The sequence below is a fragment of the Zootoca vivipara genome, chromosome 14, assembly GCF_963506605.1.
Source record: "Zootoca vivipara chromosome 14, rZooViv1.1, whole genome shotgun sequence".
Taxonomy (NCBI): Eukaryota; Metazoa; Chordata; class Lepidosauria; order Squamata; family Lacertidae; genus Zootoca; species Zootoca vivipara.
Genome location: NC_083289.1, coordinates 40,796,990 through 40,809,176, shown reverse-complemented (window position 1 = coordinate 40,809,176; position 12,187 = coordinate 40,796,990).

Below are 12,187 nucleotides of genomic sequence, written 5' to 3'. Positions count from 1 at the left end.
AGGGAAATGAACTTAAGGCGGGATGGGGAGTGGGCAGTGGAATGAGAAACTGAGAGGAACCAAAATGGACAGAATTTTCTATCCTGGCTGGAACCATACCAAATGATCTACAGTCTTGTTTAACGAGGCCATCATTTGCCTTTTACCTGAATCGTAAAGAGAGAAACATTTTCCCAGTAAAAAATTGCCCAAATGTACCGCTGTTCCTGTAGGATAAGACAATGAATAACAAGTAGTCATGGGTAGGGTTGCCAGACTCAATAGAGGACAGGACTTCTGTGCCTTTAATTGCCCTGCTCTCTTTTGAGTCTGGAAACCTTACAGAGAAACCAGCAGACCATTTGCTTGGAAATTAAACAAAGGGTCTGCTGGTTTCTCTTTAAGGTTTCCAGACTCAAAAGAGAGCAGGGCAATTAAAGGCACAGAAGTCCTGTCCACTATTGAGTCTGGCAACCCTATTCATGGGCCATGGCACAGCATGCATTCAGTTATGATTTTCCCCAAGGAATTCTGGGAGCTGTAGTTCCTTAAGAGTGCCGAGAGTTGTTAGGAGACCCCTATTCCCACTCACAGAGCTACAATTTCCAGAGGTCCCAGGAAGAGGAATCGGGTGGTAAACCACTCTGAGAATTGTAGCTCTGTGGTGGGAATAGAGGTCTCCTAACAAATCTTCACTTCAGCTCTCGACATTTTCACATCAGTTCATGCTTTTCATGCTTGTATTATTTTTTTAAAAAAAATCCTCCTGAAAATCCATCAGCATTTTAGTGTGATTTTCTCCTTACACATATAATTTTGATGAATAGATGCATTTCTGCAAAGCAATTCCCCCTCAATACAATGTATTTTTCTATGTTATTTTCACCAACTTATGTTGTCTATATGAACACGTTACCCAGCGCCATAGCTGCCAAGTTTTCCCTTTTCTTGTGAGGAAGCCTATTCAGCATAAGGGAAAATCCCTTAAAAAAAAGGGATAACTTGGCAGCTATGCCCAGCGCTGGCCCAGCCATGAGGCAAGGTGAGGTGACTGCCTCAGGCGGCAGGATTCACAGGGGCAGCAGATCCAGCTTCCATGGAATGCCTCGCCCACTGCTGTTGCCATGGTGGCTGCGGCAAGCTCCTTGGAGCCTCATCCTAAGTAGCCCAGCCCGCAATGCTGCCTCCACAGCACCTCTCAGCAAATAGCTCTCCTTCCACCCTTAGGGAGGAAATGGTGGGTCTCCTGGGGTCTGCATATGCCAGGCATGATTCAAAGGGGGCCCCTTTCCCCCAATGATGGCACTTGATTCCCAGTTCAACCACCAGGTAAGGTTGATGTGATCCCCTCTCTCGCCACCACTGCTTGTTCCCAATGTAAGTCTTCACTCCTCCTTCTTTTCCGGCAGGGGTGTGCCATTTTGTGGTTTGCCTCAGGTGTCAAAATGTAGTGGGCCGGCCCTGACTTTATTCATGGATGTGCATTGAATTTTGAAGGATGGTGGTTTTCCGGTTCAGGTATTGTTTTAGAAGCCGCAAATTAAGTAAGGCTGTTGTCAGAGGGTCGTCGTGGCTACTCTAGAGTAACTCCGCTTGAGTCCAGTTTGTCTTTAAAGACTTTTATTGTGCATGGTATTTACAGTCCAGAGACAGCTTAAAACATGACCTCTCAGTCCTAACCAGAATCCGGCAATGGCGTACATCAGTTCCTATGCCAGCAAAGTAGTCGGTGCACCCCAAAACGCCTCCCCCTTGACCTGCATCATGGTGCTCTCCTTAACTCTTGTGCCAGAAGGAGTGATGCCCTCTCAGTCTCCTCCCGGTCAAGGTGTTGGAAGGGCTCTCCAGCATCCTTGAGCCCTTGCCTACACCTCTCCTCCCCTGAGCTTTCCCATCGTTCCGCACGCTGATTTCTCTCTCCCTCTGAGTCTTTCCCCTCCCCCCAGGCTGCTTCAGACCCACTGCTGCTCCCTGTGCTTGGCGACATGGATGTTAGGATGATGGGGGCTGGCTCCCTGTAGGGAGTCACCCTTACAGCTGTCTTTAAATTGAGTCTGGATGAAGTTTCTTCCCTATTCCTACCAGCAGTTTTGGAACATGCCAAACATCTACTCTGGTCTGCCGGAAGAACATCCTAATAATTGTCTTGATGGAGGAGCTGTCAACAGCTCTGTTACTGAGCTGTGACCCTTCCCCAAATCCTTCGAATAAATCCTTTGCAGATTTTCTGGAGTTAAGAATTCATGTTTTTGATTGCGAGTTGGTTCTTTTGTAAACAAACACTGCTAATTATCTTTCTGACAATCCCAGCATCAATTAGCTATATTTAGCTAACTGCATGCAATTCTGCAAGACACACATGAAAGATGACTTAGTCATCATATTTTCTTTTTCAATAGAACCTACCCAGCTTTCCCCAAATCACATTTAAGCAGCTTAGCTGGGCAAGTTTTGCTATCCCCTGTAGATGGCAATTCCCTGAAAAACTAGTATCTGTCCGTTTACTGTGGGGACCAACGCGATCTCCATCATATGAATGGGATCTTTCAAATCCTCTGTTTTAGAAGATACAGTAAGCCTGGATCATAATCTACATCAGGAATGGATGGATGGATCAGTCTATGGGTGGATCTGCACACAGGAAAAGAACGCTATGAACAAGTCAGAAATTAAATCGTTATAACGAAAGAAAAAAAGCTATGTAAAAATCACATATAATTTTTTTCTCTCTCTGGAGCCAACTGGTGTTGCATGTTTATAAATCATTCAAAGCGTTGTTTTTTTGACTAATGTTGTTGTTGTTTAGTCGTTCAGTCGTGTCCGACCCTTCGTGACCCCATGGACCATAGCACGCCAGGCACTCCTGTCTTGCACTGCCTCCCGCAGTTTGGTCAAACTCATGTTCGTAGCTTCGAGAACACTGGCCAACCATCTTGTCCTCTGTCGTCCCCTTCTCCTAGTGCCCTCCATCTTTCCCAACATCAGGGTCTTTTCCAAGGATTCTTCTCTTCTCATGAGGTGGCCAAAGTATTGGAGCCTCAGCTTCAGGATCTGTCCTTCCAGTGAGCACTCAGGGCTGATTTCCTTAAGAATGGATAGGTTTAATCTTCTTGCAGTCCATGGGACTCTCAAGAGTCTCCTCCAGCACCATAATTCAAAAGCATCAAATCTTCGGCGCTCAGCCTTTTTTATGGTCCAGCTCTCACTTCCATACATCACTACTGGGAAAACCATAGCTTTAACTATACGGACCTTTGTCGGCAAGGTGATGTCTCTGCTTTTTAAGATGCTGTCTAGGTTTGTCATTGCTTTTCTCCCAAGAAGCAGGCGTCTTTTAATTTCGTGACTGCTGTCACCATCTGCAGTGATCAAGGAGCCCAAGAAAGTAAAATCTCTCACTGCCTCCATTTCTTCCCCTTCTATTTGCCAGGAGGTGATAGGACCAGTGGCCATGATCTTGGTTTTTTTTTATGTTGAGCTTCAGACCATATTTTGCCCTCTCCTCTTTCATTTGACTAATGTACCTGAGTCCTATTTGGGAAGGCACAATAAATTCCAACAAAAAGATTTGGTTAGAGCAGAATGTTATCAGAAAATTGTTGGAATGGTTTCTAGGAAAGCAAAGGGGAAGGGGGAAGAATGTTGGGGCATAGTCAGACGGGCGGCATATAAAATTATTGTTGTTATCGTTATTGATATTGTTATTAATTTCTTAAAATTGACACATGTCGGCAGCCCTAAGGAGGGAAGAGTAGGTTTATATACAGTGCTTTTTTGCTTTTAAAGGAGCTGGTATGACCATCAAGTTGTTACAGTAAGTGCCACACTTTTAACATCTGGTTTTTTTTATTTAAAAAAAGGATGTCGGTACCCTTGAGTACCCCAGAACAAAAAGGCTGTTGGCCACTCTGCAGATAGGAAGTTGTGTTGCTGCCAGTCCTCTTTCTGTAATTTATCTTCATGGGCCCCAAACCATGACAAGCTTCTAGTGGAAATGACAGCCTCATTGCTGTGACTGAATCACTCCAGGCCGTGGCAAGAATTAATATGATTCAGAGACATCTGCTCCAGGTTGGTATCCAAGAGTGGGAGTCGATTCCTCATCCCATGTTCTCTAAGGCGCCCAGTGAACAAATTCAGGTAGATCATCAACTGGGAAACTTGGGAGACAGCTGGCTGCAATCTCCCCTCCATGATTTTAACCCTAGCATCTTAACTGTTTGAGATATTTTTAGGTTCCAGATTTGTCCAGTCATGTGGCATCTCTTCATCTTTTCACCATTGCACAATTTTATAATTTAATCATTGCCGCACTTCACAAACAAAACTTAAAAACGGGAGGGGAATAGAACAAATGTTTCTTGATTATTATTATTATTATTTTAGCAGTTTACTTCCTCCTTGGAAAAAGTCTCAAAATACTCCTCTGGAATCCAGCCGGATTCCACGCTGCCCCATTTTAACATGGTGTGATTCTGGCACATTTTGGCACTCATCTTTTATTGGAGTGGGGCAGGATTTGTCCCTCTTACTGCTGTCGATGGGTGAACACATTTTAATTATTCTCATGCTTTATTTTGTGTTTTCCATTTTATATGTTTGATAAGTTGATCTGTACTTTTAACATTTTGTAAGTGCCATGGAGACATTTTGTGGAAGAGGGGGAAAAAAGTTATGAAGAGATCTATTAATATTAAATAAATAATTCAAAGCTTCCCTTTTTTCATCTTCTAGGGCTGGGGGAGAAATTAGAACCAGTCCCTATTGAAAGGCTAACCTACCTAACATGGACTTCCTGAAACGATATGAGAACCCAAACACAGCCAGCCTTTGAAATTTGCACTTGTTCGGATTTTGCAGTGCAGCTCCCCAGCCTAGTAAAGTGTGCAAACACGCATGGGCCAAAGGAAATTGTACATATAAATGTGTATGTCCGTGAAAATAACATACAGTGATGCATTCTATTTGAGGAGCATTATATCTGAGGAACCATTTTCACAAAAATGGTGAAGTGATGTGGAAATGTGACGAACTGAATTTAAGGTCAGAAAAACAAGAAAAGGAGGGAAACCAAAATTGACAGATTCACCCATTCCCTCTAATGCCCTCTGTTACGATCGACAGGAGTCTAACAAGGCTTTGAGCCAGTCAAGCACAGAAATGTCAGTTGATCTATTGGGGAAACATGACCGCTCTGGCACTTTCCAGGAGAATGCTGCTCTCTCCTGCTACCTCAGGCGAATAAAAATGTGGTTTGACAATCCTGTTTTGTCACCATCATCTGATAAGGAAGTCCGCTCTGCCGGCCTGAGGGGACGGCAGCAAAATTACCTCGGGAAAACAGATAGCATCGCTAATAGCTTTGTTCTCGTCTCATTTATAACCCAGATAACTCTTTCCCTCTGAGGCTAGAGCTTCCCACAGCACCGATTAAATGGGTAACAAGCCATCTCTCCCTCTCTCTCTATCCCTAAACAAATCTCTCCCCCCCCCCCTCCTCAAACAATACATTTCCTAGACATCACAAAGGGCATCACCTCCAGGGCTAAACAAGTCTACAATACAGTGCATAATTACTGTCCAGGTAACAAAAATAATGTTGTTTTATTGCAGGGGTAGGGAGGCTTAGGCCTGGGGGCTAGGTATGGCCCTTTGAGCCTCAGTGATCTTCAATTGGTCCAGATCCGAGACCCACCTCTGATTCCCAAGCTCCAAAAGTGTGGTACCACGACACTAAAATACTTAGTCCACTTAGAAACTAAACAAATACCTGGTAACTTAGGGGAAGTTGGGAGCACTTCTCCAGATGATCACAGCAATGTGGATTGTGAATAAGGGACAATAGTCCCTCTGCTACCTTTTGGTTTCCTCCTGGGGTGTTTTGGCATTGATTTCTCCAAGTACTTCCAAACTGCCATCTTGTCTTCCATTTTCAACTTTAATAAGTACCTATATACTCGAATATAGGCCGACCCGAATATAAGCCAAGGCACCTAATTTTACCTCAAAAAAACCTGGGAAAACTGATTGACTCGAGTATAAGCCGAGGGTGGGAAATGCAGCAGCTACTGGTAAATTTCAAAAATAAAAACAAATACCATCCTATGCCTTTCCCAGCTTTCGGCGGCAGGGTGGGGGGAGAAGCGGCGGGGAAGGATCCCTACCTCCCTGCTTCTCCCTCCCTGCCGCCTTGCACAGAGCAGGCATAGGACGGGGGTTCGGAGACTTGCAGCGCAGCGCTTCTCCAAACCCCCGGTCCTGTGCCTTTCTCCGCTGCCGTCAGCCTCATTCGAGTATAAGCCAAGTATGCAGCATCACAAAGACTGGCTCCTGGTGGACACCAGAAGCTGTATATACTCAAGAATAAGCCTACTTTTCCAGCACATTTTTTTGCTGAAAAAGTAGGCTTATACTAGAGTATATACAGCTTCTGGTGTCCACCAGGAGCCAGTCTTTGTGATGCTGCATACAGCGAATGTCTTTACCTAAATTCTTCTGGTTCCCTGGAACCAGCAGGGGCAAAGGCCAGGTGTGAGTAAGCCTCCTATAGGGATTGTCTTCACAGTTGATGGAAAATGTCGATGAGTCATAGATTTAGGGCACGATTGACTGCGCACCGCATCCGAGCAAACATCACTCAAAGGAATGAGTATATCGTCGGATATGTGCTTTGTATAGAGAATCCTCAGAGAGCTTTGTCTGTTTCGTACCCCCTCGGCTGGCACTCTTCCCTCTACATCCAATTATGTCCAGAGGCGAGAAATGTAATTGACACAATCCTACAGATCCATGCTGTGCGGGGATGTTCATGCAGTCGCCTCGCTAAACGCTTCCTCTCTGGTTGCCAACATGTCAGAGCCCAGCAGAAGACTCCATGTGGTGATGATGTCTACACTCATCCATCATGACGAACGCATAGTCAAAAGGCAGCTTCACGTCAGCCAACCCTTATGCAAGCCGAGCGTCACAGCCCCAACAGACGTGGATGAAGGCCTGAGCAAACAGGTGTTCTATTCTCTGATGACATCAAGTTCTGGATGTGGATATGGAGCCAGGCTGTTGCTGGTGGAACAGTTACAGGGACAGTTTGATCACGGGAAAAGCACCTAAAACAGTGGTCTTCAACCAGTCTGGGAATTTCTCATTGGATTTACATTTATTCCCTTTATACATCACTTCCCATTAAAAGAGATCAACCATAATATATTGTATCACTAGCACTGCCCATATGTCTGTGAAAATACAAAGCCATCTTTTCCTGCATTGAAATAATGACAAGGTTGGTGCTTGGCAGGCCTCCATGGGGAGAGCATTCCATAAACCAGACCAAATTCAAGGTGCTGGAATTTCCACTTGTTAAATATTAGACCAGTGCCATCTTGGTTGTCTCTTCAGAAAGAGACTGAAGACTTTCTCTTTTCAACAAGTCTTTGAAGTGGAGATATTTATTCCAATTTGTTTCTTTTTCTGTATCTGAGCTGGTTTTGGATGGTCTGTTCCTTGTGTGTTGGATGCCCAGGGTTACTTTTGGAGGAAGGGTAGGATACAAAATTAATAAATGCATAATAAACAGGGGCTACTACAGAAAAGGCCAGCTCCCTCAATGCCATCCACTGGACTTTCTTTGGAGGTGGTGGATGGAGAAGGGCCTCAGCTGGCAATCTCAGGGTCTGGGCAGGTTCATACAGGGAAAGATGGTCCAAGATGCATAAGACTTTAAGGCATAGCTGTCAACTTCCGGATTGGAAAATAAGGGATCAGCAGCAGCGCAGCACCAGAAGTCGCTTCTGCGCATGTCCAGACATGCACAGAAGCGACTTCCAGCGCTGGCTCTGCCCGATTTCTGGTGCCCAAACATGGGCAGAGCTGCACCAGAAATCGGTTCTGTGCATGTCCAGACATGCATAGAAGCGACTTCCGGTGCCGGGCTGCCCGTTTCCACATATCTGGGCACCAGAAATCGGCAAGTGAGCGAGCAGCCAGCCGGGAGCCGGGACATTTACGGGGTATTTTACAATCCAGGGTTGCAGCGGGAAACGGATTTAAATTTGAGGGTTTCCCGCCAAAAACAGGAGGGTTGACAGCTATGCTTTAAGGCCAAACCCAGCATTTTGAATTGGGCCTGGAAACAAATCTTTTTTTAAAAAAAATATTTTTATTAATTTTCCAATTAAAACCAATTATATCACATTCAATATTTCAAATTATACACATATATATATCAATCAAACCGAATGTTATGCCAAATCATCTAAAGAATTTTTTATTTGGGTTCCCATGCTTCAAGAAATTGGGAATTCCTCGCAACTGTCCACTGCCGTCTTTTTTCTAAAGTTCAAATCGTCCTCCAAGTTCATAATAATCCAGATCTTCCCCTTACAGTCACATAGATGTTTTCCACTTTCATCCGATTGTTTCCCAGCTGCTGAGATAAATATCAAACAAAGTTTCACAGATGTTCTTTCTCCTGTGTGAGTTAATCAGTCCAGCCTCCCCATAAATCTTCTTAGTGGAGCTCCCTGTTGCGTCGAAGCAGCTCAAAGCAGCGCCATCTTAAAATGCTCAAATCACTTTCGTTTTCTCTCATAGCCATGAAGATTTACGATCTTTATAGAATTTACAGCTTTTCCAGGCAGGAGACCCAAACATCAAACCATAAACTCTTGGTAAATTAATGGATCTCCTTGCCCTATAGCTGAACTTAGCTTCAGGTCGCTGCTCCAATTTAAAGTGCGTCACAGCTCATAAATCCTCCGAACGCGTCCAGAACTCCTTCCGTCCGACTAGGGGGGGGGGGCTTTTCTCATCGGCAACTCCACATCTTTAAAAAATATGCTCAGTAACAACAGTTATAAAGTTCAACTCACACAGTCTTTTGCTTCTCTTTCACTCCAAACAAGCCAGGACATCGCGTCCGGGAAGGTACGAGGCAACATATATGAAGAAAAAATAAAAACTCACTTCCCTTATCGCTCCGTCCCCATCAATCCTTCTTCCAGATGCAGTACAATCTTTGACTCCTCTCCCTCAGCAGCATAAATTTCTCAGCAGTAAACAGCGCTTCTTCCCCTCCTTCTGAAGTATGTCCATAGATTTAAGCCTAATTATCTTCTTTAACCATGGAAATCCCCGCCATGCAGATTAGCGTCCGGGAGTCCTGGCCCTCGTAAGTGCTCAGCCCAAGCTCCCCCCACTCCAAAAACAGTCGGAGTGGGTCTGGGGGCATCGCGGGCCAGCGGCCCCTCTCCGTAACCCCCGGAGAGGGTAGGGGGTTGCCATTTACTCCCCTAGCAACCGCCAAATTCCTTACGAAGGTCAGAGGGATGGAAAACAGGTCCGCCATTCCTGCAGGCGGAAACCGGAACCGTGGAAACAAATCTACAGTTGAGCCAGAACCAGTGTTTCATGTTCATGCCTTCATGTTCAGCAAACAATGTAGCCAGTGTTCTGTACTAGCTTTAGTCTCTGAACAGTCGTCAAAAGCAGTCCCACGTATGGCACATTGCAGTAGTCTAACCTGTCATTTACGGGAACACACCCAGACTTCACCACCAATCCCGTTTTTAGTTGAATAATAATAATAATAATAATAATAATAATAATAATAATAATAATAATATATTATTTATACCCCGCCCATCTGGCCGGGTTCCCCCAGCCACTCTGGGCGGCTTCCAACAAAACAGAAATTCTAAAATACAGAAATCCATCAAACATTAAAATACAGAAATCCATCAAATTACAGTCCTGTCACAAAGACAAGTATACAAAGTATAAATGCTGAGAAGCCATGAGACTTTATAGGGCAGGCTTCCTCAAACTCGGCCCTCCAGATGTTTTGAGACTACAATTCCCATCCTCCCTGACCACTGGTTCTGCTAGCTAGGGATCATGGGAGTTGTAGGCCAAAAACATCTGGAGGGCCATGTGGCGTTCACACAGAGCTCCCGGTCGTTCCACAGACTATTGACCCTGTGCCACCACATCTATTATTTTCCACTGCCACCAACCAGGTTTCCCTGGTAATATATTCAGACTCAGTCAGGATATAACGTATTAACAAATATTTCAGTTTATTGTGAATGCAAACAAGTTTTAAATACTTTGAAGCACTGTAATCCGATTCACTCTCTCTCTCTCCCTCTGTCTCTAATCCACTTTGACTCCTATGCCTCCCACCCACAAGAAACCAACCAAACTAACTGTCTCTCTATTTCCAACTGCCTTCCCCAACTGTCTAACCCTCTGGCTAAGCCTTTTAAAAGCAGGTAGGCTCCGCCTCTGGGGCCCTTTCTATTGGTTTACCTATTAACCCTTTCTCTCCCCCTGTACAGACATTTCCAAAAGAATGGGCAAACGCCACAGGCCGAGTTTGAGGAAGCCTGGTATAGGGGTTTAGGATCTGGCAGATCAGGGACATTCAGTCTCAAACAGGTGGCTAGAATAGTTACTGGGGGAAAAGAGTGGGGCAGTTCCTGTAACTCTAACTAAAACCACTGGAAAGCAGGATGCTAATGAAAGAGCAAGTCGCCCATTCTTTAATAAGGCGGGATCAAAGAGTAAAGCTACAGACTTAGCAGAGCTCAGAACAAAGTTCAGCTGACTTCCTGTGCAGGAGCAGCCCATGGCCAGCCTGGATGGGCAGTCAGTCCAGGCACTGAAGGTAAAAAAAGCTCTCCATGAGGAAGCTGCAGTGACACAGCTCACCACCAGGGACAATGGTCAGTAGGTCCTGTCTGGACTGCAGTTCAATGACATCTGGACGGCCACAAGTTCTCTGTCTCTGTCCTATAAAAAAGGTAGGGGTTGTATTCCCAAATGTAAAGAATGTGTTAACAGAAGATGAAGGGCTGCAATCAGGAGAGATAGAACTATCTCAAACGGTTTGCCTTTGAATGTAGCTTGTGATAAAAAAATAAAAAATAAAATACAAAGTCACCGCAATCAGGCACGATGCACGGAAGTGTCATTTGTCATTTGTGTCCTTGCCCGCATTTTTCTCGCTTCCCTCTCAAGTGCCAAATGGGCTGCAGAATCTCTCGCAAGTGATTTTTATTGCTAACACCAATGACCAGCCTTCCTCCTGAAAAGGAAAGGGGGGGAAATGAATTGGTCTTGAGGAGCTGGTGGGGAGTGCTACATTACAGACCAAGTAGAAAAGGGAGTCATGGAGGCACAAATAAGGAGAGAGAGAGAGAGAGAGAGAGAGAGAGAGAGAGAGAGAGAGAGAGAGAGAGAGAGAGAGAGAGATTGTTTAGGTTCATTCACCCATTATTTATCTTGGCTCTATTATTAATGGCATTTTAACTCATTGAAAGGTCATGAGCACCACCATTAGTGATGCCCTCCGTTTGATTTAAATCTACCCAACTGAATTGTGTTCTTGAGCTCAACCAAAAGTCCATGGCGGCGTTCCTCTCTTGACAAACTGAGGCTGTGATCCAATGCACAATTACCAGGGAGAAAGCCCCACTGAAAACAATAGGGCTTACTTCTGAGTAAGCATTTATAGGATTGTGCTGGGATTATTATTTTTTAAAAAAACAACAACCCACAATGCTTCTCAAATGAAGTCCTTCAACTGCCCCCTTCTCTCCTCGTGTGTAGAATAGCTGCATGGAATTGTCATGTAAAATATACCTAACGCAAATTCAAATTCATACAACATGCACAAGGGGATCCTCCAGTTGACCTGTTTATTGAGTGTTCATCCTCATTTGCTTGCACAAAGTTTACTCAGAGTGGAAAACTGGGCTTTCAGACCTGCTGGGCCATTGCAGCAGAGTTGGAGGGAACTGGAGATGGAGGAAGCACAGGCAGTGCAACACCTAAGCCTGAATCATCTCGTGGGCATTGTGGGTGGGCCGGTTGCAAATCCCTTGCCGTTAGGTGTCCTGGCTCTGTGATATGCTGTCAAGACTGGGTTGGCTGCAGTTTGAGGTAAATCGCAAGCAAGGAGGCAAAGCAATACTGAGGTCCAAAGAACAAGTCAGAAACACCCAACACCATTGCTGCTCAAACAAGGCTCAACTGGGACAGGAAACCCTTCCGGCCCATGAGGATCTAATAGCAAGTCTGGGTGGGTGGAATCTGCCTAGGCCTAGAAGGTTATTTGCCCCAAAGCTCAGAACCCTATTTTCTAGAAGCCGTTCCGGCTTCTGGTATGATCACAGAATGTCCTGCTTTTCCTCAGGACGTCCCTATTTTC